The 27,764-nt window shown below is 40.9% G+C and overlaps 1 long non-coding RNA gene across 1 annotated transcript; it reads left to right on the top strand.

Moving 5' to 3' along the window:
• Nucleotides 1-56: 56 nt before the first annotated feature.
• Nucleotides 57-12,970, top strand: LOC128315063 (uncharacterized). Its single transcript, XR_008297431.1, has 3 exons — nt 57-240; nt 10,460-10,627; nt 12,879-12,970. It is a non-coding gene; the product is annotated as an uncharacterized LOC128315063 (long non-coding RNA).
• Nucleotides 12,971-27,764: the final 14,794 nt, after the last annotated feature.

Genomic DNA, 27,764 nt, shown 5'->3' with positions numbered 1-27,764 from the left:
GTTTCCCGGCGTGATTGGGCAAGAGGGCCAGACTTCCGTATTCCTGGCCAGCCCCTTGGCTAGCCGGCTTCCTAAGGAAGGACGGGATTTGTAGTTTCGTGGGTGCTTTTTTTAATGAGCAAAACTTTATTGCCATTCCACTTCACAGGTGCCGTCACGCTTTCCAAGTCATTGGCGTTACAAACGAGGAAACTATTCTGGCCTCGAGTCATTCAGCCGGTCATTCAACAAACGTATACGGTTAGTATCCTCTGGGTATACCCAGCACTGGGGCACTGGAGGAGGAAGAGGAGAAAGATAAGTATGGATAAACACGTGTGAAATCCTTTCTTCTTTGCACATCCATTCTTTCATTAAATATCCTTAAAATCCTATGACATGCACCTCATTGTCCTCATTTTGCCGGTGAAGAGCCTGAGGGTGAGAGACTGGCCGTGCTAGTCACCAGGGAGTAGTTGGCTCTTTTGAACAAAATAACAGGCTACCTTTTCACGAAAAAGAAGGCACTGTGGCTTTTAAGGAATTCGTGGTCTCACTGATGAATATTTAAAATGAGTCCAATACATTTACAAATTGCTACATTTTTATCACTTTATTTCGACTCAATCTTTGGAGTAATATGGTCTCCACAGCCATGCTAAATGAAACATGATGGTAAGAAAAGAACATGTTAGCTAGACAGGCCCCCTCTGAAGCTCAGAAAAAATGAATATGCCTATTAAAACAGATAGATACCATTTTTAACTCATTACATTATCACTTTTTCTTTAAAAAATACTCAACCACTTCATACATAGAAAAAACTTTCATCTACATTACTAGCATCAGACAGACTTCCCCAACCTTCAGCTTCCCTATCAACAGGTAAGCAGATCTTTCATCTAAATTTTCTCCAAATTGCAGTTGACCTCCACGGTTTCCATTCTAATGGAGCTTTCTGTCTGTAACTTTTCAGTCTATTCTCTATAGAGGTACCCTAGTGAGTTTTCCTGAAATACAAATCTTTCATGTAAATGCCAGAAGTGTTCATCTAATGACTTTTTCAGAAACTTAAAAGTATTCATTTAAAAATATCTGCATGGGATGCCTGGATGGGTCTGTCCTTTAAGCATCTGACTTTGGCTGAGGTCATGATCTTACATTTCATGATTTCTAGCCCTCAATCAGGCTCTCTGCTGTCAGCGGGGAGCCCACTTCAGGTCCTCTGTCCCCCTTTCTCTCTGCCCCTGCCCCACTTGTGCAAACTCACAATCTCTCTCTCAAAAATGAATAAACATTAAACAAAATTTTAATAAAAATAAAAATATCTGCACTATGTCCTTTTTAAATGGTAAAATGCTCTTTTTTTATGCAATGGTGATGATAGAGAAGAAACTCTTGTTTCTCTTCAACCTACTCCCCTCTCTCTAAGTTTTTTCTACTGAAGTACATCACACCATTTTTCACACCCATTTGCTTAGGCTAAAATGCTAGTTTTCAACACTAATTCCTTTCTTTCCCTCTCCGTCTGTGACCAATTCATCAGCAAAACTTTTTGGATCTGTATAACTAGATTTCTTGTTTGTTTTTATTTTTTTTAATGTTTATTTTTACCCTCAAGTTAATTAGCATACAGTGTAGTCTTGGCTTCAGGAGTAGAATCCAGTGATTCATCTCTTACATATAACACTCAGTACCCATCCCAACATGTGCTTTCCTTAATGCCCATCACTCATTTTCCCCACTCTCCCACCCCCATCAACCCTCAATTTGTTTTCTGTATTTAAGTCTTTTATGGTTTGCTCCCTGTTTTTATCTTATTTTTCCTTCCCTTACCCTATGAACATCTGTTAAGTTTCTCAGATTCCACAGATGAGTGAAATCACGTGATGTCTGTATTTCTTTGACTGACTTATTCCACTTAGCATTATACCCTCCAGTTCCATCCACATTGTTGCAAATGGCAAGATTTCATTCTTTTTTTATCACCCCGTAGTATTCTGTTGCGTATGTATGTGTATACACACACACACACACACACACACATATATATGTGTATATATATACACCACATCTTCTTAATCCATTCATCAGTTGATGGACATTTGGGCTCTTTCCATAATTTGGCTATTGTTAATAGCACTGCTGTAAACATTGGGGTGCTTATGCCCCTTCAAATCAGCATGTTTATTTATTTTTGAGAGAGAGAGGGAGAAAGAGAAATCAATCAGAGGAAGGGCAGAGATAGAGAAGGAGACAGAGAATCCCAAGCAGGCTCCACACTGTCAGCACAGAGCCTGATATGGGGCTCAAACCCATGAACCTTGAGATCATGACCTGAGCCAAGATCCAGTTGGAGGCTTAACTGACTGAGCCACCCGTTTTTTTTTTTTTTTTTTTAGAGAGAACACAAGGGAGTGGGGGACAAGGGGCAGAGGGGAGGGGAGAGGGAGAGAGAGAGAGAGAGGGTGAGAGAGAGAGAAGCTTAAGCAGGCTTCATGTTCAGCATGGAGCCCATCACAGGGCTTGATCTCAGGATCACGAGATCATGACTGGAGCTAAAATCAAGAGTTGGAAGTTTAATTGACTGAGCCACCCAGGTGCCCCTTTTTTGCTCTTTATAAACCAAGGCTATGAAAAGATAAAATCAGAAAACTATAAGATCAAAAAGGACAAAATCATCAAGGTATTTAAAGGAAAAATCAGAAGAAAACAAACAATGATGAAATTAAAAAGAATTATGCCTGAGAAAAATAGGAAAGATAAAAGTTTGAAATGTTAAGTAGATAAAACATGTTAAAGTTGAAATGATCAAAAGGAGCTGAGAATTAACACACTTTGTAAACCAAGAATAAAAACTAAAGATAATAAACAGAAAAGAATCTAAACTAGTAGGAATTTAAGCTTTTTATAGGGGTAAGGTAAAAAGATATGTAAGCAAGATGCTTATGACAGAGAAGGTTGTTTGGGGATGGTAACAATGAAGACATGAAAATAGCACCCTTGAAGTAGTGGAGCAGTGTCTTCTACCAAGTGCAATCTAGTTCTTTTTGGAGAGCTGCAAAATCTAAGGATCGTCCGTATATGGCATATGTGGCAACGGCACATTGGACAAGCAGAGTAACAGTATGCTGAAAAACAGAAAGGTAGGCAAAAGTTCCATGCAAAGATCTGCAATATATTTTGGCCATTTCAATACAGTTCACCTCTATGAGGGAACCAGATGGACTTGATTCCATACCATCTTGATTATAATCTGTGACTTTAGGCTTAACAGTTCCATTGTATTCCTTCACACTTAGATGGGGGGGGGGGTGCGGAGAGAAGGAGGGGGAAATTTAAAGTAGTATTTATTGCTGGGAGGAATATGGATAACAAATTTCTCTTGTCACTACCGATGGCTTTCGGGAAGAAAATACAACAAGTTAAAAAATAATAGACTTTTCTTGTAACGGCCACTGCAAATTGCCTCGCCAGTAAAGAAAAACACAGCTTTCACTGGGACCTTATGAGAAATAACAGATGACTCATCATGGGCTACTCTGGGGTAGGAGTGGAGAGGAGGAAGACCTCTATTATACAAAATCCATTTGAAATGCAAATCTCCTCATGGAAATGATTTTTGAAAGAGGAGATGATACACTTATTGGTTTCTAGGTATAATATTTTAAAGTCCCACCTGAGAGATGATTTACTCAGCCAAATTACATATTTCAGGCACTGGTATGTGATTGAGTCATCGGTTCATCTATTCATTCAGCAAAGATTTATTGAGAAGCTACTATGTGAAAGGTACTGTGCTAGAGCCTAGAAAGATCCAAATAACAATCATAATTATGATTATAATAACCAGTGTTAATATATTAAGTCTTTATTATACATCCAGCTCTATGCTAGGCTCTTCGTATGTCATCTAACTTAATTCTTCCAGCAACACTACGAGATATGTGTTATTATTATCCCTATTTCTCAGATGAAGAAACAGAGGCACAGATTGGTAAAGTAGCTTACCTAAGATCCCACAGCCAGTAATTGGTGGAGTCAAGTTATGAACCCCATGCAATATGATGCCAGTATGCACGCTCTTAACTACACAGGAGCTCTGGCCTCCTCTGTGCCAGCAGAATCTCAAGATGTAAGTGCCTTTCCCTCCCTCCCCCACGAAGCCCTTTTTTTTAGCAAACAACCAAGGGTAGTTTCTTGTGTGCCAGTTGCCATGCAGAGTCACGTCGCACTGCACCTCTGGCCAGCACATCCTTGCATAAATAGGATCATGCCCCTAACACGTAGGCAAACCTCAGTGAGCAAGCCTGGGCTCTCACAGTGGAGTCTGTCTCAAGGAGTGTGAAAATAAGATCTCAGGAAGAAACACGATTGTTAGAGGAGTACAGAAACAGAGCCAACTAAGAAGAGATGGGAACTGTAAACCGTAACTCACCAGCAGCCATAAATTAAAGAAAGGGAAATTAGAGAGATGCTCAAAGGGCCTCAGGGCTTTCTCATTTCCCTCTGTAAGCCTGAACAACACTACCAACACCTGCAGTGAAGCAAAAACACTCACTTCGGGGCACCTGGGTGGCTCAGTCAGTTGCGTGTCTAACTCTTGGTTTTGGCTCAGGTCACGATCTAAGGGTCATGGGATGGAGCCCAGCATCAGGTTCTGCGTTGACAGCACAGAGCCTGCTTGGGATTCTCTGTCTCTCCCGCTCTCTCTGCCCCTCCCCTGCACTCTCTCTCTCTCTCCCCAAATGAACAAATAAACTTAAAAAAATTAAAATAAATTTATAAATTTACAAAAATAAATTAAAAATAAATTTCACTTCAAAAGTGAAAAACAACTAGAAATACAGTAAAATAAATAATACAAACATATTTTACATACAAATGAAAACAGATGAATAATTGTACTCCACATATCTATTATTTATGGTCTCTTCCCCAAACTGTTTAAGACAAAGGTAACAAGATCAAATGCATACAAGATCCAGACAAGTAACCCTGACATAATAAGCTGGTCTCTGCCCAGCTTCCTGACACAGAACTCCTAAAATCCTTGGAATTACCTAAGTGATGGGGTGAGAGAAGGGTCTCACTTTTGTAAGCCCCTTTCAACCACACCTGAGTTTATGCTAATGTGCTGGCTCTTCCAGAATGGGGGCTTATGGCTCTAGAAACCAAACTCGAGATTAGAGAATTGGAACTCCCAGCCCCACTCCACCATCACCTCTGGGTTCAGAGAGCCTCTGCTGGGAAGGTGGGGTGTCCAGAGAAATCACTGTAGCCCTGTGCCTTTGCCTGAATATTTTGCCCTTATGCATCTTTTCTATTTGGGTGTTCCAGAGTTGTATCCTTTATAATAAAGCAGTAAATCATAAGTAAAGCAATTTCCTGAGTTCTGGGAGCTATTCTTACAAATTATCAAACTGGAGGAGGGAGTTGTGGGAGTCCTTGATCTTAGTCAGTTAATCCAAAGCATAGATGGGACATAGACAACTTGGGATTTGAGATTAGCATCTGATGTGGGCTTTAGTTTTGTGAGACTTAACCCTTAACCTAGGAGGTCTAACTCCAGGCAGTTAGTGTCAGAATTGAGTGAGGGGCTCCTGGGGGCCCAGTTGGCTAAGAGTCTGAGTCTTGATTTTGGCTCAAGTCATGATCTCAGTTTGTAAGATCAAGCCCCACAACAGGCTGCACTGACAACAGGGGGTCTGCTCGGGATTCTCTCCCCCTCTCTCCATCCCTTCCCCTGCTCTCATGCACTCTCTCTCTCAAAATAAGTAAATAAGCATTAAAAAAGAAAAAAAAAAGACAGAATTGAGTGAAACTTTAGGACACCCAGTTGGAGTCCACTGAAAATTAGAGAATAGCTTAGTGTGGAAAACCCACACATTGGTGTCAGAGTGTTGAAAGTAGAAGGAAATAGGTTTTTTTCCTTTTATAACTGCAATAAGTGAATTGTGTAAGCCAAACACAACATGTTTGGGGGGTAATCTGCCCCATAAATTCCCAGATTTATGGAGACTTGAATGTATTCAATATAGGAGAAAAAAAATTCAAGGTGCCACAATGTGTGTGTTTTTCTACCCCACCAAGCAATTAACTCAGTTCTCCTGAGACACTGACCAAGGTGTTCCACAACCTGAACCCAATTCTGACACTATCAACCTGGGGATCGTGCCAGATCCCTCGGGTTAAGGGCTCAGCCCCAGAAGACTGCCCCCACTTCAGATGCCAAACCAGCCATACATTGGAGGTTTTCATGACTCCCTCCTCAGGTTTGATTAATTTGCTAGAGCAGCTTACAGAACTCAGGAAAACAGTTTATTCACTAGATTACCAGTTTATTGAAAAGAATATTAAAGGCTACAAATGAACAAGATGAAAAGATACCTAGAGCAAGGTCCTGAACACAAGAGCTTCAGCCTCCATGGATTTAGGGGCTGGCACGGGGAAGTGTTCTGGCTCACCAACCTGGAAGCTCTTCAAACCCCCCTCCTTTGGGGTTTTTAATGCAGGTTGCATTACACAGGCATGGTTGATTAAATCATTGGCTGCTGGTGATTGATTCAACCTCCAGCCCCTCACCTGTCCCCAGAGGTCAGGGGGGTGGGACTGAACGGTCTAACCCTCTAATCGTGATTGGTTCCCCAGGCAAGCAGCCCCCATTCTTGGTTTACCTAGTGACTTTTCCAAAAGTCATCAACATAACAAAAGACATTTTCATTGCTCTCCACACTTAGGAAATCACAATATCTCTGGTGTAATGAAAAAAGCCTGGCCATTCAGAAAGAAATGTTCCCATTTATAGAGAATGGTGGGGAATGTTGGCCCAGTAGGCTTGGCCCGGCCTCTTCTCCCATCCGTCAAACACATACCCTGCCATTGACAGGAAATGTCTGCCAGCTGGGTTTTTTGGTTTTTGTTTTTTAAAAAAGATGGGGTCTTGAGAACTCTAAATGCTCACTTTACCGTAGAACAGATGTTTTCTTACATTTATTTATTTTGAGAGAGAGAGCGGGGGAGGGGCAGAGAGCGAGGAAGAGACAGAATCCCAAGCAGGTTGGTTCTGTACTGTCAGCCCAGAGCCTGATGCGGAGCTCGAACCCATGGATTGTGAGATCATGACCTGAGCTGAAATCAAGAGTCAGATGCCTAACTGACTGAGCCACCTAGGTGCCCTTGTAGAACAGATTTTTAAATCAAATGAAGCATTAAGACATTTGAGGGACAAGCATTTATCTTTGAGCTTGAGGTTTATGCTTTCCAAGATAAATATTGTTTTCCTTTTTAGCAAATACTGGTTGACCCATGTAAATTGGACACCGCTTCTGAAGCAGTCAGAAAATCCTGTTTCTTTTTTGCCTAAGGATATTCATAAACTCAGTTACTTTTTTAAGAAAATGATACACATCTACAGAAAATATATTATCTTAATATCCACAGATAGAGGCCATAATACTTTAACTTCCCCTGGAATCTTCTAAATGTGAGACTTATCATACATACATCATCTATGCAGCCCTGCAGGGCACAATAAAAATTAAGATTTGCACTGGAAATCAATTTTCTTTAGTTACACATCTAACCTAAGCACTATGGCAACAGAACACAAGATAAAGTAGGTCACGAATTTCAACTAGAATGGCTTAGATGAAACAGAAGCTCAGTTGTAATGTGTTGCTCATCTTTTAGGGGTCTTTATTTAAAGAATTTAAAAATTCCTGTGTTTCACATGCCCCAGCCAATGTAATCTAACAACAATCTGGTAGATAAAAATTCAAAGACCAGATCTTCGAATGGGATTCATTCAATCTCAGTATTTGTCTCATATGGCTTGCCAATGAACTAGTAGGCTCCATCTTTATACACATAAATAGATGAAGAAGGGAATTCCAGGTAAAAGGAAGAGCTAGAGGAGTACACAGTCATGCAAGGGCACAGGATACTATTTGAGATCATTTTGGTGACGACCAAAGTCAGACACAATAAGGGAATCAAAGCGCTATAAGCATCAGGAATTATCAATGGTCTCCTGGAACCTAGCTGAATACATATGTCAGCTACCTCGGCTATTTTTATCCATGAAGTAAAATGAAATGAAGTTCTAATCCCTTTTACAGGATTTGCTTCTGGCGTATATATGGCCCTCTCTCTTACTAACCCATGTTGTTTATTCCAACTTCAACTCCCTCCTCTAGGACCTTTTCTGCACTAAATATCCTTTCCTCTTTTCCCTCTCTTTAATGAATAGAACTTATATGTCTTTAGAGTCAGAAAGATCTGTCTGTTTCATCTGCCAGAATAATAGCTGTGTGATCCTTGGCAAATTACCCACCTTCTCTGAGCCTCACTTTCCTCCCAAGGTTGCTGTGTGCATTAAATGAAACAAATAATATGAAGGCACATTCATAGGTCCCATCACCTAGCACTGTGCCTAGAATAGTAAGCTCTCAGTAATGGTAGTTGGTATCCTTCTCTCCTCTCTTCTCTCTTGATGTGTTGCCTCCTGCTCAGTTTGTAAACCTGCCCAGCTGTCTCATTTCCTGAACACATGTGTGCACACACACACATACACACACTTTCCCTCAACTCTGTGGCATGCTTAAACGTCCCCCCTGCCCTTCACTGCCAAAGAAAGAAGAGTATTCTTGGAATCATTCAGGGCCTTACTTCCCACTCATTCTTTGCCACACTGACGCCTGAATTCTGCCTCCATCTCTCATCTGAATCTGCTCCAGGAATGCCTACTGTATTGCCCAAGCCAACATTGTTTGCTTAGTTTTTAGCCACTTAACCTGTCCTCAACATTTAGCACCATTGACCATCTTTTTTTTATGTTTATTTATTTATTTTGAGAGAGAGCGAGAGAGAGCATCTGCGAGCAGGGGAGGGGCAGAGAGAGAAAGAGAGAGAGAGAGAGAGAAAATCCCAAGCAGGCTTCACATTCAGCACAGACCCCAACACAGGGCTCAAAGCCACAACCCTGGGATCATGACCTGAGACGAAATCAAGAGTCAGATGCTCAACCAATTTAGCCACCCAGGAACCCCAGCACCATTGAACCTTCAGAACGTTCCTTTCTCTAGTCTCCATTCAACTGGAAGAGCCCCTGGTTCTGCCCCCATCCCTTTTTCCCCGCCTTTCTGATGGCTCCTTCCCTGACTCTGCACTGACTCCACTGCTCTTCCTGGCTCCTTGGAACAAATTTCCTACTCTTATGGATATGAAAGAGTCAAAGGGCAGAACCATGGTAATGCCAATTAGAGCCCTCAAAAGTAGGACCACACTAGCAATAATTTTGGCAACATGGCGATAACCTATTCATATAAGTCTTAAATTCTATGTTGCTCCCTAACAAAAAATTATCAGAAAACCTGAGATGATCTTTAAACTGCTCCATACCCCAGCAACACAGAACAAAGAGAGGGGAAGCCGGAAAACGTATCCAGAGCTTTACAGAGAGCACATTAGAGAATATTCTTCCTTGTCTTCCATTTCTACACAGATCAATACAGTAGCTGGTAGGAGCAGAAGTATCTAAAACTACACACATAACTGCTGAACACTGTATTTAAAGTCTGAGCTCCAATCAATTACAGATAAGTTGAGCTTTTCCTACAATTATTTTTAACACCCTAGGTCCAAAGGAGTCTTCATTCTGTTGTATGTCAGTTAGGCATCTTATACAGATGGTACAGAATCAGACAATAATGAACACAGAAAAATAACTGAAACTTCTCCTAACCACCTTTTGCAAGGGTTTCACCAATTCTCAATTAAGAAGGCATTAGAGTTAATACAAAAATTATGGTGTATATTACCACAGTTTGCCATACAGCTGGTTAATAACACAGGCCTTAGAGTAACACTGCCTTGCTTTAATTCCACTCCTACTACTTATTGACTGTGTGAACTGGTAACGTTATTTTAAAACTCTCTAAGACTCTCTTTGGCTAATCTATTAATCAGGGGGAAACGATGGCATTTTTTCACAGGGATTTCGAAAAGATTAAATGAGAAAATGTACATAAAATACTTAGCACAATGCAAAACATGGTTTGCATTCGAGATATGGTATGCAAATATTTTTCTTGTGCTACATTCCCAGATTTAGCTCCTTCCTTCCTGAGAAATTCTGCTTTAATTGTTGGTAAATAAACAAATGTGTGCATGTGATGTATAGCTAACTTGGGAGATAAAGCAGGGGAAACTTGGCTGTAAGTAGACAGAATCATCTCTGTGAAGTTTACAAAGCCTCAGTTTCTGCCCAGAATAGAAATTGACCCCTGTTCACTCCTTCCTTCAGCAAAGATAGAGGGGACTTCGACCCTTGACCAGGGAAAAGGAGGAAAGGTGTAGAGTTTCTGACATCAAAGGGACAGGAATGAGGAAGAGTTGCCTTCTCAAACCCATTCTCCACCAAGTAACATTCTACTGCTTTATCATAATGTTTTTAGGTTTTTATTTTTATTTTTTTCAGTGATCTCTATACCCAACGTGGGGCTCAAACTCATGATCTCAAGATCAAGAGCCACGTGTTCTCCCAATTGAGCCATCCAGGCACCCCTATTTTATTAGTTATAAAATAATTCTGATTCTGAAAGTTGGAGAAGAAGCCAAAATCCAACCATGATTTCAAAACTCAGAGGTAACGACTATTAACACGTTGAAGCAATTTCTTTAGTAATTTCCTATGCATCTATTTACACACCTATAATTATAAAATAGTTGAGATCAGCACTGTATACAGTTTTGTCCACCCTTATAACTGTCCTATTATGAGCATTTTTCAATGTCACTGGAAGGTCTTCAAAATATTCTTTCTAGGGACTACAAAATTGTCCCTTGGATGAAAGTATTATAATTTGTGTATTTATTTTAATAACTCTTCTTATTTTCTAATCACAAAATAATTGCATATCCATTTACAAAATTAGAAAATGTAATGTGTAAATCACCCATAATCCTCCTGCTCAGATACAGGCGCTGTTAATATTTTGATATATTTTCTTCTAGTATTTTTCTGTGACTAGCTATTACATACTTAACATAATTGAGGTCATATTTTATGAGAATCTTTCTATGTCATTAACAATGCTTTCAAAACAATTTTTAGTGCTTTTAAAATATTAAATGATACATGTCTGATCTCACTCTCTTACTGGTAGGGAGGAAAGAAATTTCCGGCCAATAAAGACAGAAATGTCCAGAAATAGAGGGAAAAATTCTATATAAAACCATGCCCTCTAAGTCAAGAGTTTCTCTAAAAGGAATCCAGACTTACTTGGCATGCAAAAGCAAAGTGGTTGCTTCCAAAAGCCAGGTCATCAAATCCAAGGTAGGGTAACTGAGTCAGAACTCTTTAGTTATGAGTGACAGATCCCTTTCTCAAGTTTAGAAAAGAAAAAAATTAACAACGGAAAAAATTTTCTTTAAATAGAGATAAGCAGGGAAGGATGAAGGGAGGGAGGAAAGGGAGAAAATTGTTAACTGAGGAAAATAAAAACAATTTCCGTTACTGCTGAAACAGTAACAGAAGCTCAAACAATGTCCTTAGGACTTTCTTATTCGTTATCTCTCACCTCTCTTCATCTGTGTTGGTATCATTCTCTCCACCATGGACAATATGTGGATTCTCTTGAAAGAAAGCTGGTCATAAGACTCTCTGGCTTATCTTTATAGATCTTGATCCCTAAGGAAGAGATAGTAGTTTTTCTGGTGGCTTCTGAAGAACATTATCGGCAGGGATTCTGGTCACCTGAGCTGAACCCATCACTGTGGCCAGGAGGATAGAGTACCTGATTGGCCAAGTTGGTATCTGAGGACCACACTTAGTGGAGTGCAGGGGGCCAGTTCTACTAAACTGCAGGGCAGGAGAAGTAGGGTTCTCCAAACAAGGAAGAAATGCCGACAGTCATGTCCAAGCAGGTAACAGGTCAATGGTCGCAACATCGCAGGCGGCAGGATCCTGAGAGGGCAGAGAGGAGCAGTCTGGGAGTAATTCTGGGCCTGAGTGACCAAGTACATTCCTACATATTCAGGAGCCAAGAGCAGGAGGTGTGGCCATAATGGAGATGGGACATATGAATGTACTTTTATTTATTTAACTGCTCCATATTGTTTTTTATTTAAGCTTATTTATTTATTTATTTATTTTGAGAGAGAGAAAGAGAGCACAAGCAGGGGAGGCGCAGAGAGAGAGAGAGAGAGAGAGAGAGAGAGAGAGAGAGAGAGAGAATCCCAAGCAGGCTCCACACTGTCAGCATGGAGACTGATGTGGGGCTTGAACTCCCGAACCATGAGATCACGACCTGAGCCAAAATCAAGAGTCGGCTGCTTCACTGACTGAGCCACCCAGGTGCCCCCAATACTCCATATTGTTAAGTATTCTTCCAAGCTTCCCTTTTCCTCAGTTACTATGCTAAGAACTTCCTTTTTCATTTATTTTACTGTAATATTTATTCACTTATGGTATAAAATAAATACATGCTCATGAAAAAATACAGAAAGATAAATAAATACCTATATTTCTACTACCCAGGAGCAACCAAATTGTGTGTGTGGTTGTTTTATCTGTGCATTGTATGTGTGTATATATATATATATATATATATACCTGCGCACATATACATATATGTCCACATACAAAATTGATATCATACTTCATGTAGAATTTCCATTCATGATTTTAGTTAAAGCTGAATTAGAAACATTTTAGGTAGTTGAATATCCTTTGATATTAGCATTCTGATAGATATGTATTTCATCATATAACCTATCAGAAAATTTTAGCCACTTCTTGATTTGCAGACATTTAGGTTGTGCCCATTTTTTTCACTATTACAAGTAAGTCTATATTAGGTATAACTATTCATCTGCATCTCTGATTATTTCTTTAGCAGAGTCCTAGAAGTGGAGATATCGGGCCAAAGCATGTGCACAGTCTTAAGAATACAGTCACACAAATTGGCCTGGGGTCAGCTCTATCAAGGTTTAAGGTGAGAGGAAATGACAACATTTGGAAAGGCCCAAGATGGTCAGAATGGGGATGGTGGGAAGCCAAGAACTAACTGGAACATGAGGGCTGTAACATCGGCCCCATGGGGAAAAGACAAGATTTGTGTAGGTTGCCATTCAACGAGATCAAATCTTAACATAGATGATGTGGGTTCTCATTTTAACTTACACAGCTGTCACAAGTGGATGGACCAGTGGAAAAACAAATCCCTCTTCACCCCTTACCTCCATTTCACTTCTATGCTGGCTTGAGCCCCATCTGCCCTCAGAGAGAATTATCTCTACCAAGGAATGCAAGTAGAACAAAGTAGAGAATTTTATTTGCCAGAAATGTTCCATAGTCTTTTTTCCCACATCAGTCAAAAAGAGAACAACACTCCCCAGAGGACTCTACAAACTCTGCTCTGTGGGAAATGAGAATAAATGGAGTTCTCCGGCCTTGTAGAGCAGAAGGGCAGAGTCGGCAATTAGGAACAGGAGTCCTGACAGGTTTGTGCGGCTCGGAATGGATCAATGGGTGAAGGAAGAGTTGGAGAGGGACCACTATGGGGAGCGGGGTGAGTAACAGAGACATTTAGGGGCTGCCATGAATACAGAGCTTTAGAAAAAAGAACTGTGGCCAAGGAGGATTCAGGGATGCTTTCTGTAAGGTGCCATATATTTGGTCTGGCTCTAAAAACCACCAACATCAAAGATACACATGAATCTTCAAGGCTTCCAGAGACAGATTTATGTTTTTTTTGCATATGACTCTGCCCAGAAGATGGGCCACATGAAACCTAGGAAAAACTTTTAAAAGCAACCAAAACACAAGCCACCATGTTTTCTTTGGAAAGGAATCTGGAGATTCTACAGGAGAAGATCTACAGGAGATCTTCGTAGAATTTTTAGAATTCTACAATTCTATAAATGTGTAGAATTTATTTGCTTCACTTTTTTTTTTTTTTTTCTCTCTGGTCCTTCACACACATGTTTAATACCTTCCTACTTTATAATTGGATTGACTCGCCATGTGAGTTTGGAAAAGGTATTCTGAAGTATTCGGCTCTGTAATTTTCTTTCTTCCCCTTACCACATTCTCCTAATTGAGGATAGCTTATTATGATGGCAAAGACCTTGCTTTACTTTGTCCAGGTACACTCCATAGCCTCCATCCAGAGCTTTACACCTAATGTTGCGATATACACACTTGCCAAGTTTTAGTGAAGGCAGAAAAAATAATGGGGGTTGCGAGTAGAAACTTTTCAATCACTAAAAAGCCTGATTTGTCTTCATTTATTCACCAAATCAACAAACACGGATGGAGGGTTTAGTACAGATAAAACTCATTTTTTCAGCCTGTTGTACAAAGTGCTGTTCTGTTCTCCCTCAAGAATGTGACTTTTCATCTGCTGATCATTTTAAAATTGGCTTGTAAGCAAAGCACAATGTAGAATAAAGAAGAAAGCAGAGTTTCCTCCTGATAAAGACTTGGCTTCCATTGTTGAAGGGCAGAAGAGGTCAGGTGGTGCTCTCCATTTCTAAAGAGCAAAGCACCCTCTTTGTGTTGAGATGTTTAAAATTCTTTAATCAAAAAGTGCTTTGGCCTGATTTAAGGTATGCATTTGATTTAGTTTATCTTATTTGAGGATGAAAGGAGAAAAGAAATGTGGTTCGGGAAGGGAAGAAGCCTTCTCAGGCCACTAGCCCCAAGACCAAAAAAAAAAAAAAAAAAAAAAAAAGTCAAGAACAGATACCTCAAAGGACCAGTGGTCTCAAAGACAAAAGGAACAGGGGTTTTAGGAGTTGACCCTTTGAGGATGCTCCCCTACACTGCAGTAAGAATCCCGATGGAGCAGACGGAAGCTAATAGAAGAATTTGTAGCCTTCAATCTCCTTTCACCATGTTGGCTTTCCACCTCGAGCCCGGCACTCTGTTGGTCTCTCAGGCCACATGACAGCAAGACCTTGACACCAATAAAGGAGTCATGGAAGAGAGAGAGCAGTGGAATGACCGACCCTCCCCTTTTGCCTGGGACTCTGGGTTTTAGCACTAAGCCTCCTGCGTCCTGGGAAATCCCTCAGTTCCTTGCGATTTTTTTGTCACAACTTCAGAATGTTCAAATTACATCTTCACAAGTACCAAGTCACTCCATTATAAAACCAGAAAGGCAGCGAGTATGGGACTGAATGACTGTGGGAAACAGGGAGAATCTCAGTCTGTGGAACGCATTTGTAAACCTCTTGCTGCAAATGCAGGGGAGGCAGATCCTACATCATTTTTAGGAAGGCCACAATCGTAAAAGGATAGAGAATTTATCTTTTACTCACTTAAACATGTAGAATGCTGTTGACATTTTCTTTATTATTGATGTCTTTAAATCAGTGAAGTTTGTTGATTTGTTTTGGATTTAGAGGATATATTTACAAGGGATTTCATTGGTTAATTTACAACTATGTCCCCCCCCCCCCCCCCCCGCCACGGCTTCCCATAGCTGCTCAACTTTGAATCCTTTTTTTTTTTTTTTATGTTTATTTATTTTGAGAGAGGGAGACAGGCTTCGAAGCAGGCTCCACACCGAGAGCTGAAGAGCCTGATGCAGGGCTGGAACTCACGAACTGAACTGTGAGATCATGAGGTGAGCTAAAGTGGGGTGCTTAACCCACTGAGCCACCCAGGTGCCCCAACTTTGAATCCATCTAACAACATGGTATGAAGAATGTAAATCTCATGCTTAGGAAAGTACTGTTTTCCCATTTATTAATGTTAAGAACCATGTTAATGCTAAGAACCATCAGCTTCACATATTACTAACATACAAGTTTGGGGTTTCTAATAAACTAGGCACCCAACATTGCCAAATCCTTTCCATTATTCTCCAAGTGCCGAGCTCACCAGCCCTGCTCTCTTTCCTCTGATTCAAGAGGCTCATTAGAAGCCTGCCCTTTGGGGCATCTGGGTGGCTCAGTCCGTTGGGCGTCCAACTTCAGCTCAGGTCATGATCTCGCAGTTCATGAGTTCAACCCTTGCTTTGGGCTCTGTGCTGACAGCTCAGATCCTGGAGCCTGCTTTGGATTCTGTGTCTTCCTCTCTCTCTGCCCCTCCCCTGCTCGCTCACACGCTCTCTCTCTTTCTCTCTCTCTCTCAAAAATAAACATTAAAAAAAAAAAAAGCCTGCCCCTTTGCCATCCTGCTAGCAGAACCTCAACCCTGACTCCATCCACACCCCCGTTTCTCCCTTTCTCTTGCCAAAATGAAAGAATACTTCTTATTTCTAAGTGCATAGTCTATCTTCTACTCCGTCCTCACCTACCTCCCAGGATGTCAATTATCATCACCTCTGCCTCCTTATATGGCTTCAGTTGTTCCTTCTGTATGGCTCTGTTCTTCAGCATTTATACGGGCTTAATTTGCTCCCATCTTTAAAAGATATTATTTCTCCATCCCAGTTGTTCTCAGCTCTGGCTATTCATTAGAATCAGCTGGGGACCTGTAAAAACTTTATCCTGGGAGGCTGCACCTCATGACAATTAAGTCAGAAACAACAGGGGTGGAACCCAGGTGTCAGAATGTTTTTAAAGCTCTCCAGGTGATTCCATTTTGCAGCCAGGCTTAAGAAACACTGATCTAACTTGACTATTCCTCCAGCTACCCCTATCTTCCTCATTCACTGTCATATTGACATGCCATCTCCTTTCTCTGACCCCCTCATTCATGCCTCTAGAAGCATAATCTGGCTCCTGCACCGTCCACTGCCCTGCCCCCCTCCACCTCAGATTCTTTCAGGGAAGATCATTGAACCTTGTAACAGAAACAGAGCAATGCATGGGTACGTCCAAGACTCTGAATATTCTGTAAGAGGACTGCTTGAGTTATGACTGTTCATAGATGGCTTGAGGGGACAAGCTGAGGGTTGTGGAGTAGGCAGAGTCTCCTGATTTCAGTCCAACACCTCGCAAATAAGTAGGTCTGCTGAGTTGATTCCAAGTGGATTCTTTGGTGGAGAATAGAATAAATTGCATATATCTTCATTTGGAGAAGCTGACTCTAATAGTTAACAATACCGTATTGCACATTTGAAAGTTACTGAGAGAGTACATCGCAAATGTTCTCCTCATCAGAAAAAAAAAATGTAACTATGTGGGTTGATGGATGTAAACTTATTGTGGTGATCATTTTGCAGTATAAACACTTATCAAATCATTATGTCGTACACCTAAAATTGACACAATGAGGCTTTTTTCATGTTTATTTATTTGAGAGGAAGAGAAAGTGAGAGAGTATGCATGCGCGTGGGGGATGGGCAGAGAGAGAGAGGGAAAGAGAGAATCCCAAGCAGGCTTGGTGCTGACAGCACAGAGCCCGATGCAAGGCTCCATCTCACGAACCTGTGAGATCACAACCTGAACCGAAATCAAGAGTTAAATGCTTAACCGACTCAACCACCCAGGCACCCCAACACAATGTTATATATTAATTATGTCTCCGTAAAAAACAAAAATGGGAGAAGAATAAAGGAGAAATGCTGACTCCAATTCTGGAAGTCCTTAGACCTAAGTATGACCTGAAAATCTTAAGTGTTTTAATTCTATAAACTAGTCTGAAATAAATGATCTTAATAAGAAGCCTTAGTATACCTGTTGAAAGATCTAGTATGTATTTATACATATTGTGGGCATATTAAATATTTGCACATGCATTATAATTTCTTGTAATTCTACCCACTTTCCCTTCCTACAAAGAGTCATGCAGCTGTTAGTTAATTTAAGGAAGTCTATTCTTCTATGATTCTCTTGCACCATATCAGCTCAGAATGACGTGGTTCGTATGCGGTGGGAGCCACGGAGAAAAGATCAGATCTGGTGATGGTGCTGCTGGTTGAAATTCTGCGACCTTTTAGATGTTTGTTTTCCAAGGGAACAATGCAAAACAAAAGAAAACAAAACCAAAAAACTGAAGTTCTAAAAGCTGTTGTTCTTATGCTTTGATTAAAGTACAGTTTTTGAAATCTAAAATAAGTTCCAATTGCCAGTTCTGAGAGCGGCTGCTTTTCCATAGGACTCCTATGTGGCTTTTAAGAATTCCCGGGGTTAATAATTTGTCTTAGTGCCAAACCCCTGGCTTCATTTTCCTTTGCCCATCTGCACCTTTTGCATGCATACGGGCTGTTGGTGTGCATATGTATCCAAGCCTTTGCATATGGAATGAGTATGCTTTCAAAAAGCAGGCTCGTAAAAGTTCCAAAGGAGGTGGTGAGTACTTGGAGGGGGTCCAGCCACACGCTGCAGATGGCGCTGCTGTGATGCAGAAGGGGATTAGTTCACAGCTCTGATAAATTCCGCCTTGCTCCTCAGAACCTAGGTGCTCTTGAATGGATGGCATTGGCTCTGTGCATTTACTATGTATGAAGGGCTTTCATACGGCACTAAATATGAAATTCAGGGAGAATAAACACAAGGCTATTTTTTAATGAATGCAGAATAATGTCTACTCTCCTTTGTTTGCCACTTGGAGGAAAAAAATGCTCTAAAGGCTAAAACCAGTGTCAGTGTTTGAAAATAATGAAGAATAATAATAGAGATCATCAAATTCTCTAATTTGCTGTGAAAGAGGAAACAAATACTAGGCTAGCTATGATATTGGGGGTGTCTCAGTCTTTTTCACTTAGTGCCACAGAAAGCCAATAGTCTAGCGAAAGTATGTTTCGTGTGCATTTAAGTCATGTTACTGCCTGAGGAGGCTGCTAGGTGGGAAGAGACAGTGGAAGGAGTATTTGGTCTAATAAAGATTATGTAAAACATTAAGGTGGGATAGCTGGGGAGCATTTGGAATGTCTAATTTTGAATTCGGGTATTTTTGCACCTAAGTTTTTACTGATTCGTTAAAGTCTGCAATAAAGGTTATAACAAAGAACAAAATAAACAGCATCAGCCCCAACTGGTTTTGACTTTGAGCTCTAGCCACAAAGCAATTGTATTGGGGGGGTAATGGCTGAGCTCAGGTCATGCCTGAAAGCTAGAGGAAGGAGACAGAATTGTGATTTACTTTTGAAGACGTTTGTTCCAATTAACTTGCGTTCTACAGTGCCTAGCGCAGCTCCTGGTACATAGTTGGCACTCAAAAATATCTGTTGAAATGATTACCACCTACTGGACAAACACAATAAGGGCAGGAAGTGGGGACATGACAATACTTATCTGTGTTTGTGTAGCTGAGAGAGTACTGTTTTCCAGAGTTAACAGTGACCTCTGAGGAAGGGAAAGGGGAAGGAGAATGGCCGATGCACCTTGTAACACATGTTTTGATGGGATGAAAACACAAATGTCATGATTCTCAGACAATGCAAAGCAGTGAGAATCAAACATGATCTACACCATTTACAAGGACAGGTGGAGTTTTGTCAGGAAGGACAACTTGGGGGTTATTGTGTTATCCATTTATACATCAATTCATTCCAGGAGTGGACATCCTACTTAGTAGATGTCACTCTGGTCCCTCATGAGACATGCCCAGCTGGGAAGCCATGGAGTGGCTGTACCCCCTGGGTGCTTTCTGCAACTTGTGGATTTCTCAGATGAATTTTTTTAAGTACTACATGAGGGGCGCCTGCGAGGCTCAGTTGGTTAAGTGGCAGACTCTTGATTTCAGCTCAGGTCATGATCTGAGGATCACATCATGGGTCATGAGATCAAGCCCCACATTGGTCTCCATGCTGACAGTGCATGGAGCCTGCTTTTGATATGCTCTCTCTCTCTCTCTCTCTCAATCCCCTCCTCCTCCTCCTGCATTCACACTCACTAGCTCTTAAATAAATAAACTTAAAACAAAATTTTTTTTAAGTACCACATGAAATTGACAGTTGTTTAGTCCATGGTGAAATAACTTCAGAGAAATCACACTGAAAGTAAGAGATGACCTATTCATCTTAACACTGAAACATCAGTGGTCAGATAGATGGAGGGAAAAGGCAATCAAAAGATAACACTTTGGTTTATACATCTGTTCCTTGATAACCATTTCTGAGAGTTATCTGTTATTAAGAAATGAAGGCTAATGACAACTTTTATACTGAGCCTATTTCTAAGTTATGAAGTACTAGCTTTTAGGGAAATGGCTACTGTGCAGAGGGTAGCAGGCACCAAGAGAGTAGATGTGGTTGTCCAGGTGCAAAGAGGAGAGCAGAGGGCCTAGGACAGACAAGGTGAACATGTACATTTCGGAGCAGCACAGAGTGAATAGCCTCAAAGGAGACAGAAGGAACAGCCAGAGATGACCAGAGGAAAACCGGGAATGGTCACTGGGTGATACAGACACCAGGAGAGGAAAGTGTTTCCAAAACAAAGGAGCAAGTTTTCATAAATTACAATAATAAGCTTTGTAGATTTATTCCATGATAGTATTTTCTTTTTTCAATTTAGCTCCTGCAAATCAGAGAGTTCTGTAACTACCAGGGTATTTCTGGGATTAGCGATCCAGCAACGTATATAACCTACCCAGATGCTTCATGAAGTATATAAGTTTCGAATAAGTCTACCCTGACCATGCTTCCTAAATCTAATATTGAATCACACAAGCTGACAGCGGGGCAAAAAATTTGACATCACATTGTACTGGAAAACTGTAAGTAAAGGATAGCTGGGGGTGTTTCCTCTTAGCCTTAAGCACCGAGAAATCACAATTATAATTATATCTTCACGTGAAGCCTCTCCATCACTCAGTATTTTTTACTATCTAAATAAAGACCTTTTCCAAGATTGTTTTGACTTTTTAAGAAAATAAATATTATTAAGACTATTTCTACTTTAAAAGTAATACTCATTAGAGAAAATTCTCATTATAGAAATTTACAAGAAATTGGAGAAAATTGCCCATCACACCAAAATGCAGTCTCTGTTAACATTTTTAAGTGTGTTTCTTTTCCATCTTTTCCCCCACACATTTAAAATTTCCTTTTTTACAGTTCTGACTACATTTTGTAGTTTTATGTGTTGTTTTTTTCTCCACTTGGCGTGATATAATACAATTAGTTTCCCACTTTATTTTAAAGTCCTCATAAAGATTATTTTCCATGGCAGCATTACATAATTTATTTCACAAGGCCTGTATGGTTAAACATTTGCATTAATTTCATTTTTTTTACTATTATGAAGAGCTCTGCTTTTAACCCATTTATTAATGCTTTTGCAATTTTTCACAATATTTAATTTAATAGATTAATAATTATGAATGTTTCTGACACTATTGATTTAATTTGCTAAATTGCTCTCTAAGTTGGGTCCCAATAGTCTTTGTTAAAAGCACAGGCTTCAGAGTCAGATTGGGTTGAATCCCAACTCCATGGGCTGGAGTGAGGCTCTAAGAGGCCATCCCTCATAATAAGGGTGCCACCTGCTTCCCCGCCCTCCCTGCAAAAGGTAGCTCAAAGTAAATATAACACCCAGCTGAAATAGGTTGCGAGGGAGGCTAATGAATAAATGTTTCCCTGTGATGACTTTAATGTTTTTAGTTTTTGAACACCAAACTTCAAACTCTATTAAATGTTTTCTCTTTTTTGTTGCTCCTACTTTACTAGTCCCCTTGACACATGTTTGGTTCACTTGTAGAGTGACAGGGTCCCAGAGAGCCACCCTTTGTGCCTTCGAGAACTTGGCAAGTTCAATGGGTCTCTCTAAATCTTACCCTTTTTTTAAAAAATGTTTATTTATTTGCTTTGAGAGAGAGAGAAAGAGAGGGCGCAAGCAGGGAAGGGGCAGATAGAGAGGGAGAGAGTGAATCTTAAGCAGGCTCCATGCTCAGTGCAGAGCCCCACGTGGGGCTCAATGCCACAAACTGTGAGTTCATGACCTGAGTTGAAATCAAGAGTCAGAAGTTTAATTGACTGGGCCACCCAGGTACCGCTCTAAATCTTATCTTTAAACCAGAGATAACAATATCTATTTTATTGGTTGTTTCAGGGGTTAACATTGTTTGCTGCTTTGCACAGTGTTTGTCCTGTTAGTTAGCACTCAATAAATGATAGCTGCTGTTGATATTTTTATTTATTTTTTAATGTCTCTACGCCCAACATGGGGTTCGAACTCATGACACTGAAATCAAGTGTCGTGTATTCTATGATTGAACCAGCCAAGTGCTTTGTTGACTTTTTTTTTTTTTTTTAAGTAGGCTGCACATCTATCGAGGAGCCCAAACCCAGGACCTTGAGATCAACACCTGAGCCGAGATAAAGAATTGGAGGTCAATTGACTGAGCCATCCAGGCTCCCTGCCCCTGTTGATATTTGATGGTTTACATTTTTTTTAAGTTTATGTATTTATTTTAGGAGAGAGAAAGGGGGGGGCAGAGAGAATCCCAAGCAGGTTCCGTGATGTTAGTGTGGAGCCCAACATGGGGCTCAATCCCATGAACTGTAAGATCATGACCTGAGCTGAAATCAAGAGTCAGATGCTTAACTGGTGAAGCCACTCAGGCAACCCAGTGGTTTACATTCTTTAACATCCACAAAATAAGACAGTACTTACCATTACAAACAACAACAACAACAACAACAACAACAACAACAACAAAAACCCTTTAATCTTATAATGGTTTTTAAAAAATGGAGTCACAAACTTCTTTAATTTACCTTTCCTGTTGCTTACTAATGAGGTTGAAGCTTTTGTCCTTGGGTGTGTTAATAGGTTCTATTCTCATTTAGAATCATGCGTATGGGCTCAAATCTCAGTTCTTCCGCTCATTTGCTCTGTTATAAGGTCCTTGGTGGCAAGCAACCTAGGCTCGGTGGGACTAAATAATAAGCAAATATACTATTTCCCATAAGATGGAACCCCACATAAAGCTGCTCCAGGGCGTCTAGTAGGATTAAGATTCTGGGGGGTAGGTAATGACTACCAGAATCTACAACTCTGAGCCAGTTCTAAATTTTACAAATCCCCGGGAAGGACTCTAACAGGGTATGGACTGACACACAGGCTCATCTTAGACCAATCGCCACGACCATAGGAATGTCAACCCCGATGGTCAGACCTGCAGCAAGGCTCTCTCTGTCATCAGGGAGAAGAGCTAGTGTGATTGGTGATCCCATCCAAATCCCTTCAATCGAGTGGAGAACAAGTGGCTCCCAGAAGGAAATGCATGTGCCTTGCGGAAGGAGGAGGGGTGGGAAGATTGCAGGAGAGGCAGCCAAGATGCTGTGTCGGCAAAAACAACAGTTGCAGTATACAGATTGGCAGGCGAGGCCATCTGTGATTTCCCCTGACACAGCTCCAGTCTCCCGTCTTCATCACTCTCATCCTGTGTTAGGGACCCTGAGCTCCTGTAGAGCTCTTGGTCTCCTGGGCTCCACCTTTGCATGTGCCACTCCTTTTTTATCTATGCCCTCCACCTAGCTTATTCCAACTCGTACTTCGGCACATATTGCCGTTGTCACCTGCTCTTGGAATGCTGCAAGGATTTCACGCTTCCCCCCAGTCAGAAAGGGCTTAGGGTAGTGTCCAGGGCTTCCCCCTAGCATGGCACCTATCACATCACAGTGTGGCAAACTCCAGCTAGGGTAAGCAGAAAGGGGTTTATTACAGGGTACAGGTAGCTTACAGAACATCAGAGAGGCAAGGGAGCCGCGCTTGGTTATTACCCAGCCTGGGAGCAGTTCAGCTCGGAGAAACATCTAATATCCTGCAGAAACCCTACAGCCAGCCGCCGTCTGCCACTAAGTCCCTCCAACACTAGAACCAGGATTCCAGAACCCCTACAACTGTCACAGAAGCCAAGTACCACCACCGCCCTTCCTACCTGAAGGACCTTGTGGCCACCCCATGATAATATTTGCTTTCACCTTCTAAATCTCTGCTTGGCAGAGGCCTATTCACAAAGACAATCTAGCTGCAGGGGAAACTGAGAAACGTAGTCTTCACCCCAATAAGCAGGATGTTGGAGTAGTTCTGAATGAGTGAGTTTCCAGTATCTTCCACAAAAGCTGTGTTGTTACAGGCATACATATTTATTGTATTCATATTGTCTTGGTTGTTTCCAGAAATATTTTTAGTTTAACCTCCAATTTATCTGATATTAGTATTGCTAAGCCAACTTTCTTTCAGGTACTAATTTCCTGACATATCTTTTCCCCATCCCCTTATTTGTAATCTTTCTATGTTATTTTGTTTGAGGTATATAACTTGTAAGCAGTATGGATAATTGGAATGAAAACCAATCTTAACAGCCCTGTCCTTTAATATATGAGTTTAAATATTTATGTAATATGATGAGGAATCATATTATCTCTGTCTATCTATCTAACTTTGACATTTTATATTTTCAAATTTATGAAGGTTATTTTTTTTCCCTTTTCTATCTTCTTTTGGACTTTCAGGTTTTCCTAATTCCTTTTCTTCTTCGACAAGTTTGGTGGTTACACATTCTGTTTCTAATCCTTTAGTGGCTTTAATAGACTTAAGTTTATATTTTCTTAACAAAGACAATAGTTAAACTATATGTCTAGCCTCCCCCCTGGACAAGACATTTAGAACAATGTAACCTCCCTCCTGACTCACCACTTTATCCAAATGCCCATGTTTTTACTGTCTAGGTTTTGGCTCAAAATGTTTTTATCTGTGCTCAAAAAGAGGTTTCTCCATGTGATCACTCATCCATCTTGATCTAGAGGTTATGACCACCATTTGATCTCTTCCTTTCTCTAAATTCCTCCTGGGTCCACAGACTTTCACCTCCTTTCTTTTTCTTTTTTTAAAGTTTACTTATTTATTTTTGAGAGAGAGAGAGAGAGAGCAAGAGAGGGGGAAGGGCAGAGACAGAGAGAGAGAGAGAGAGAGAGAGGGAAGGAGAGACAGAATCCCAAGCAGGCTCCATGCTGTCAATGCAGAGCCTGGTGCAGGGCTTGATCTCATGAACTGTGAGATCATGACCTGAGATGAAATCAAGAGCCTGACGCTTAACTGACTGAGCCACTCAGGAGCCCCTCACCTCCATTCTTTTTTTTTTTTTTTTATCCAAGTTAGTTAGCATATAGGGTAATAATGATTTCAGGAATAGAATTTAGTAATTCATCACTTACATCTAACACCCAGTGCTCATCCCAACAAGTGTCCTCTGTAATGCCCATCACCCATTTAGCCAACCCCCCCCACCCAACACCCCTCCAGCAACCCTGTTTGTTCTCTGTATTTAAGAGTCTCTTATGGTTTATCTCCCTCTGTGTTTTTATCTTATTTTTGCTTCCCTTCCCCTATGTTCATCCATTTTGTTTCTTAAATTTCACAAATGAATGAAATCATATGATATTTGTCTTTCTCTGACTGACTTATTTTGCTTAGCATAATACACTCTAGTCCCATCCACGTTGTTGTAAATAGCAAGATTTCATTCTTTTTGATCGCCAAATAACATTCAATTGTGTGTGTGTGTGTGTGTGTGTGTGTGTGTGTGTGTGTGTGTATCTCACATCTTCTATATCCATTCATCAGTTGATGGACATTTGGTCTCTTTCCATAATTCAGCTATTGTCGATAGTGCTGCTATAAGCATTGGGGTGCATGTGCCCCCTTCAAATCAGCATTTTGGATAAATACCTAGTAGTCCAATTTCTGGGGCAAAAGGTAGTTCTGTTTTTAATTTTTTGATGAACCTCCATATTGTTTTTCAGAGTGGCTGCACCAGTTTGCATTCCCATCAGCAATGCAAAAGTATTCCCTTGTCTCTGTGTCCTCATCAACATCTGTTGTTTCCTGGGTTGTTAATTGTAGCCATTCTGATAGGTGTGAGGTTGCATCTCGTTGTGATTTGGGTTCACATTTCCCTGATGATGAGTGATGTTGAGCATCTTTTCATGTGTCCGTTAGCCATCTGGATGTCTTCCCTCACCTCCATTCTTGACTCCTCATACTGCTTTATAAGGTCTCACAGACCTCTCCCTCCTTGCCTTATTGCATCATTCTGTGAACCCTCCACCTGGGAGAGGCAAGCAGGTGCTCATATGGTGAAAAACATGTGCCCTGAGTGTGAAGAACATGAAACCACTGCAGCTTCTCAAGCTCTCTTGCCTATGCCCACCATTCTCTTTTGCGGTTCGCAACTTCAGAGGAAATAGAAGCCATCAAACATTTTCACTTCCTAACCAATAAATTCATCTATACCCCCACCCACATTTCCCTCTCAGTTTCACATGAAACAATGACCTTCTTCTACCCCTAGGACAGCTTTCAGACGTAGTTCCTCGATTCCTACTCCTGACTTCTGTATTTTTAATTCTCCTTCATTAATCGCTCAATACACCAGCAGACAATACTAGCTAAATCATAGGTAGCATGTTGCTTGTAGTGAACATTTAATAAATATTTATAGAGTATACAAATGAGTCAATTTGTCAATAGGATATTTACAAAGTGGCCATAATAGCTATCTTTCATCTGAGACACTGTTAAGGTTATCAAGACATTGCAAACACTCAGAAGCGTAAGTTTTCACAAATACTTGGAGATCACATCATGAACTCATACAACAAACACCCGAGGCCTACAATTGCCCTATTATGGGCAATGGGGCTAGACTGTGAATAAAATAGTCAAGTACCCCACCCTCATGTAGCTGACATTCTGGAGGAGGAAAGCGGGACATACATAAGTAATCAAATAAAATAATTTCAAATGGTGGTAGGGGCTATGAAGAAAATAAAATGGAGTCATGGATAGTGAGGAGACATGAGAAGGCATGTGTGAACAAAAGCCTAAAGAACAGAGGGAAGGGAGGACGAAATGAGGAAAGGAAGGCAGTTGCCAGACCATGATATCACATGTGGATTCAGTTATTTAGTGCTTTGGCATGCCACTGACTTAAAAAATTTTTTTTAATTTTTTTATGTTTATTTTTGGTGGGGGGGGGGGGAGAGAGAGAGAACCAGTAAGGAAGGGGCAGAGAGAGAGGGAGAGATAGAATCCCAAGCAGGCTCAGCACTGTCAGCCCAATGCAGGGCTTGAATTCACAAAAGGTGAGATCATGACCTGAGCTGAAATCAAGAGTCAGAAGCTTGACCAACTAAGCCACCCAGGCGCCCCCTTGGTAAGTATTTTTAAAAGCTCTCTCTGGTCACTTGGAGGCAGAGCAAAGGCTGAGGGAACCCTTGAAAGAGTATTATAGTGGTCCAGGCAGGAGAGGGAGGTGGTTTGCATGAGTAGTGGCAAAGGAGTCAGAAAGAAGCAAAAAGATCCCACGTAAACCTTGCAGGAGTCCTACTGACTGCACCCAGAGACCAGACAGGGGAGAGAAAAAGGAGGAATCAGAGATGATCTGAACAACAGAGAGGATGGTGACGCATCTCCCACGGGGTAGAAATCCGGCTGGTGAGTTGTTCCTTACGTGTTAGTGGGAAAGTTATAGGAGACTAAAGGAGAGACTGAATCACACTGTAGCAAACTGTGCCCCCGCCCCCCAAAGACCCCAGACAAAAAATTCCGGTCACAAACTGCTCAAAGAAACATTCTGGGCACTGAGAGAGCTGTGGTGGACTTTGATTCGCTTCCTTGCCTTGCAAATGAGCTCTGTAGCCCTGTGCAGTGTGCATTTGCCAGCAAAGCTTATATAACTTCATTTATCACTAATGTTGTTGGCGTTTTTTTCCTTCCAAGAACAAGTATGTCTCTACAAGATGAAATAAAAAAAAAATCCAGAAATTTAAAATTAAATTAGCTTGGAAATGACGGGCATTTTTCTTCTTGTGTAAGGTCACTCTGCCCTTGGAGGCCAGCGCTGGGGAAGTGACACATTTCTTTCTCTGTCCCAC

The sequence above is a fragment of the Acinonyx jubatus genome, chromosome C2, assembly GCF_027475565.1.
Source record: "Acinonyx jubatus isolate Ajub_Pintada_27869175 chromosome C2, VMU_Ajub_asm_v1.0, whole genome shotgun sequence".
Taxonomy (NCBI): Eukaryota; Metazoa; Chordata; class Mammalia; order Carnivora; family Felidae; genus Acinonyx; species Acinonyx jubatus.
Note: the sequence above shows the minus strand (reverse complement) of the source record. Positions and strands in the feature narration are given on the sequence as shown.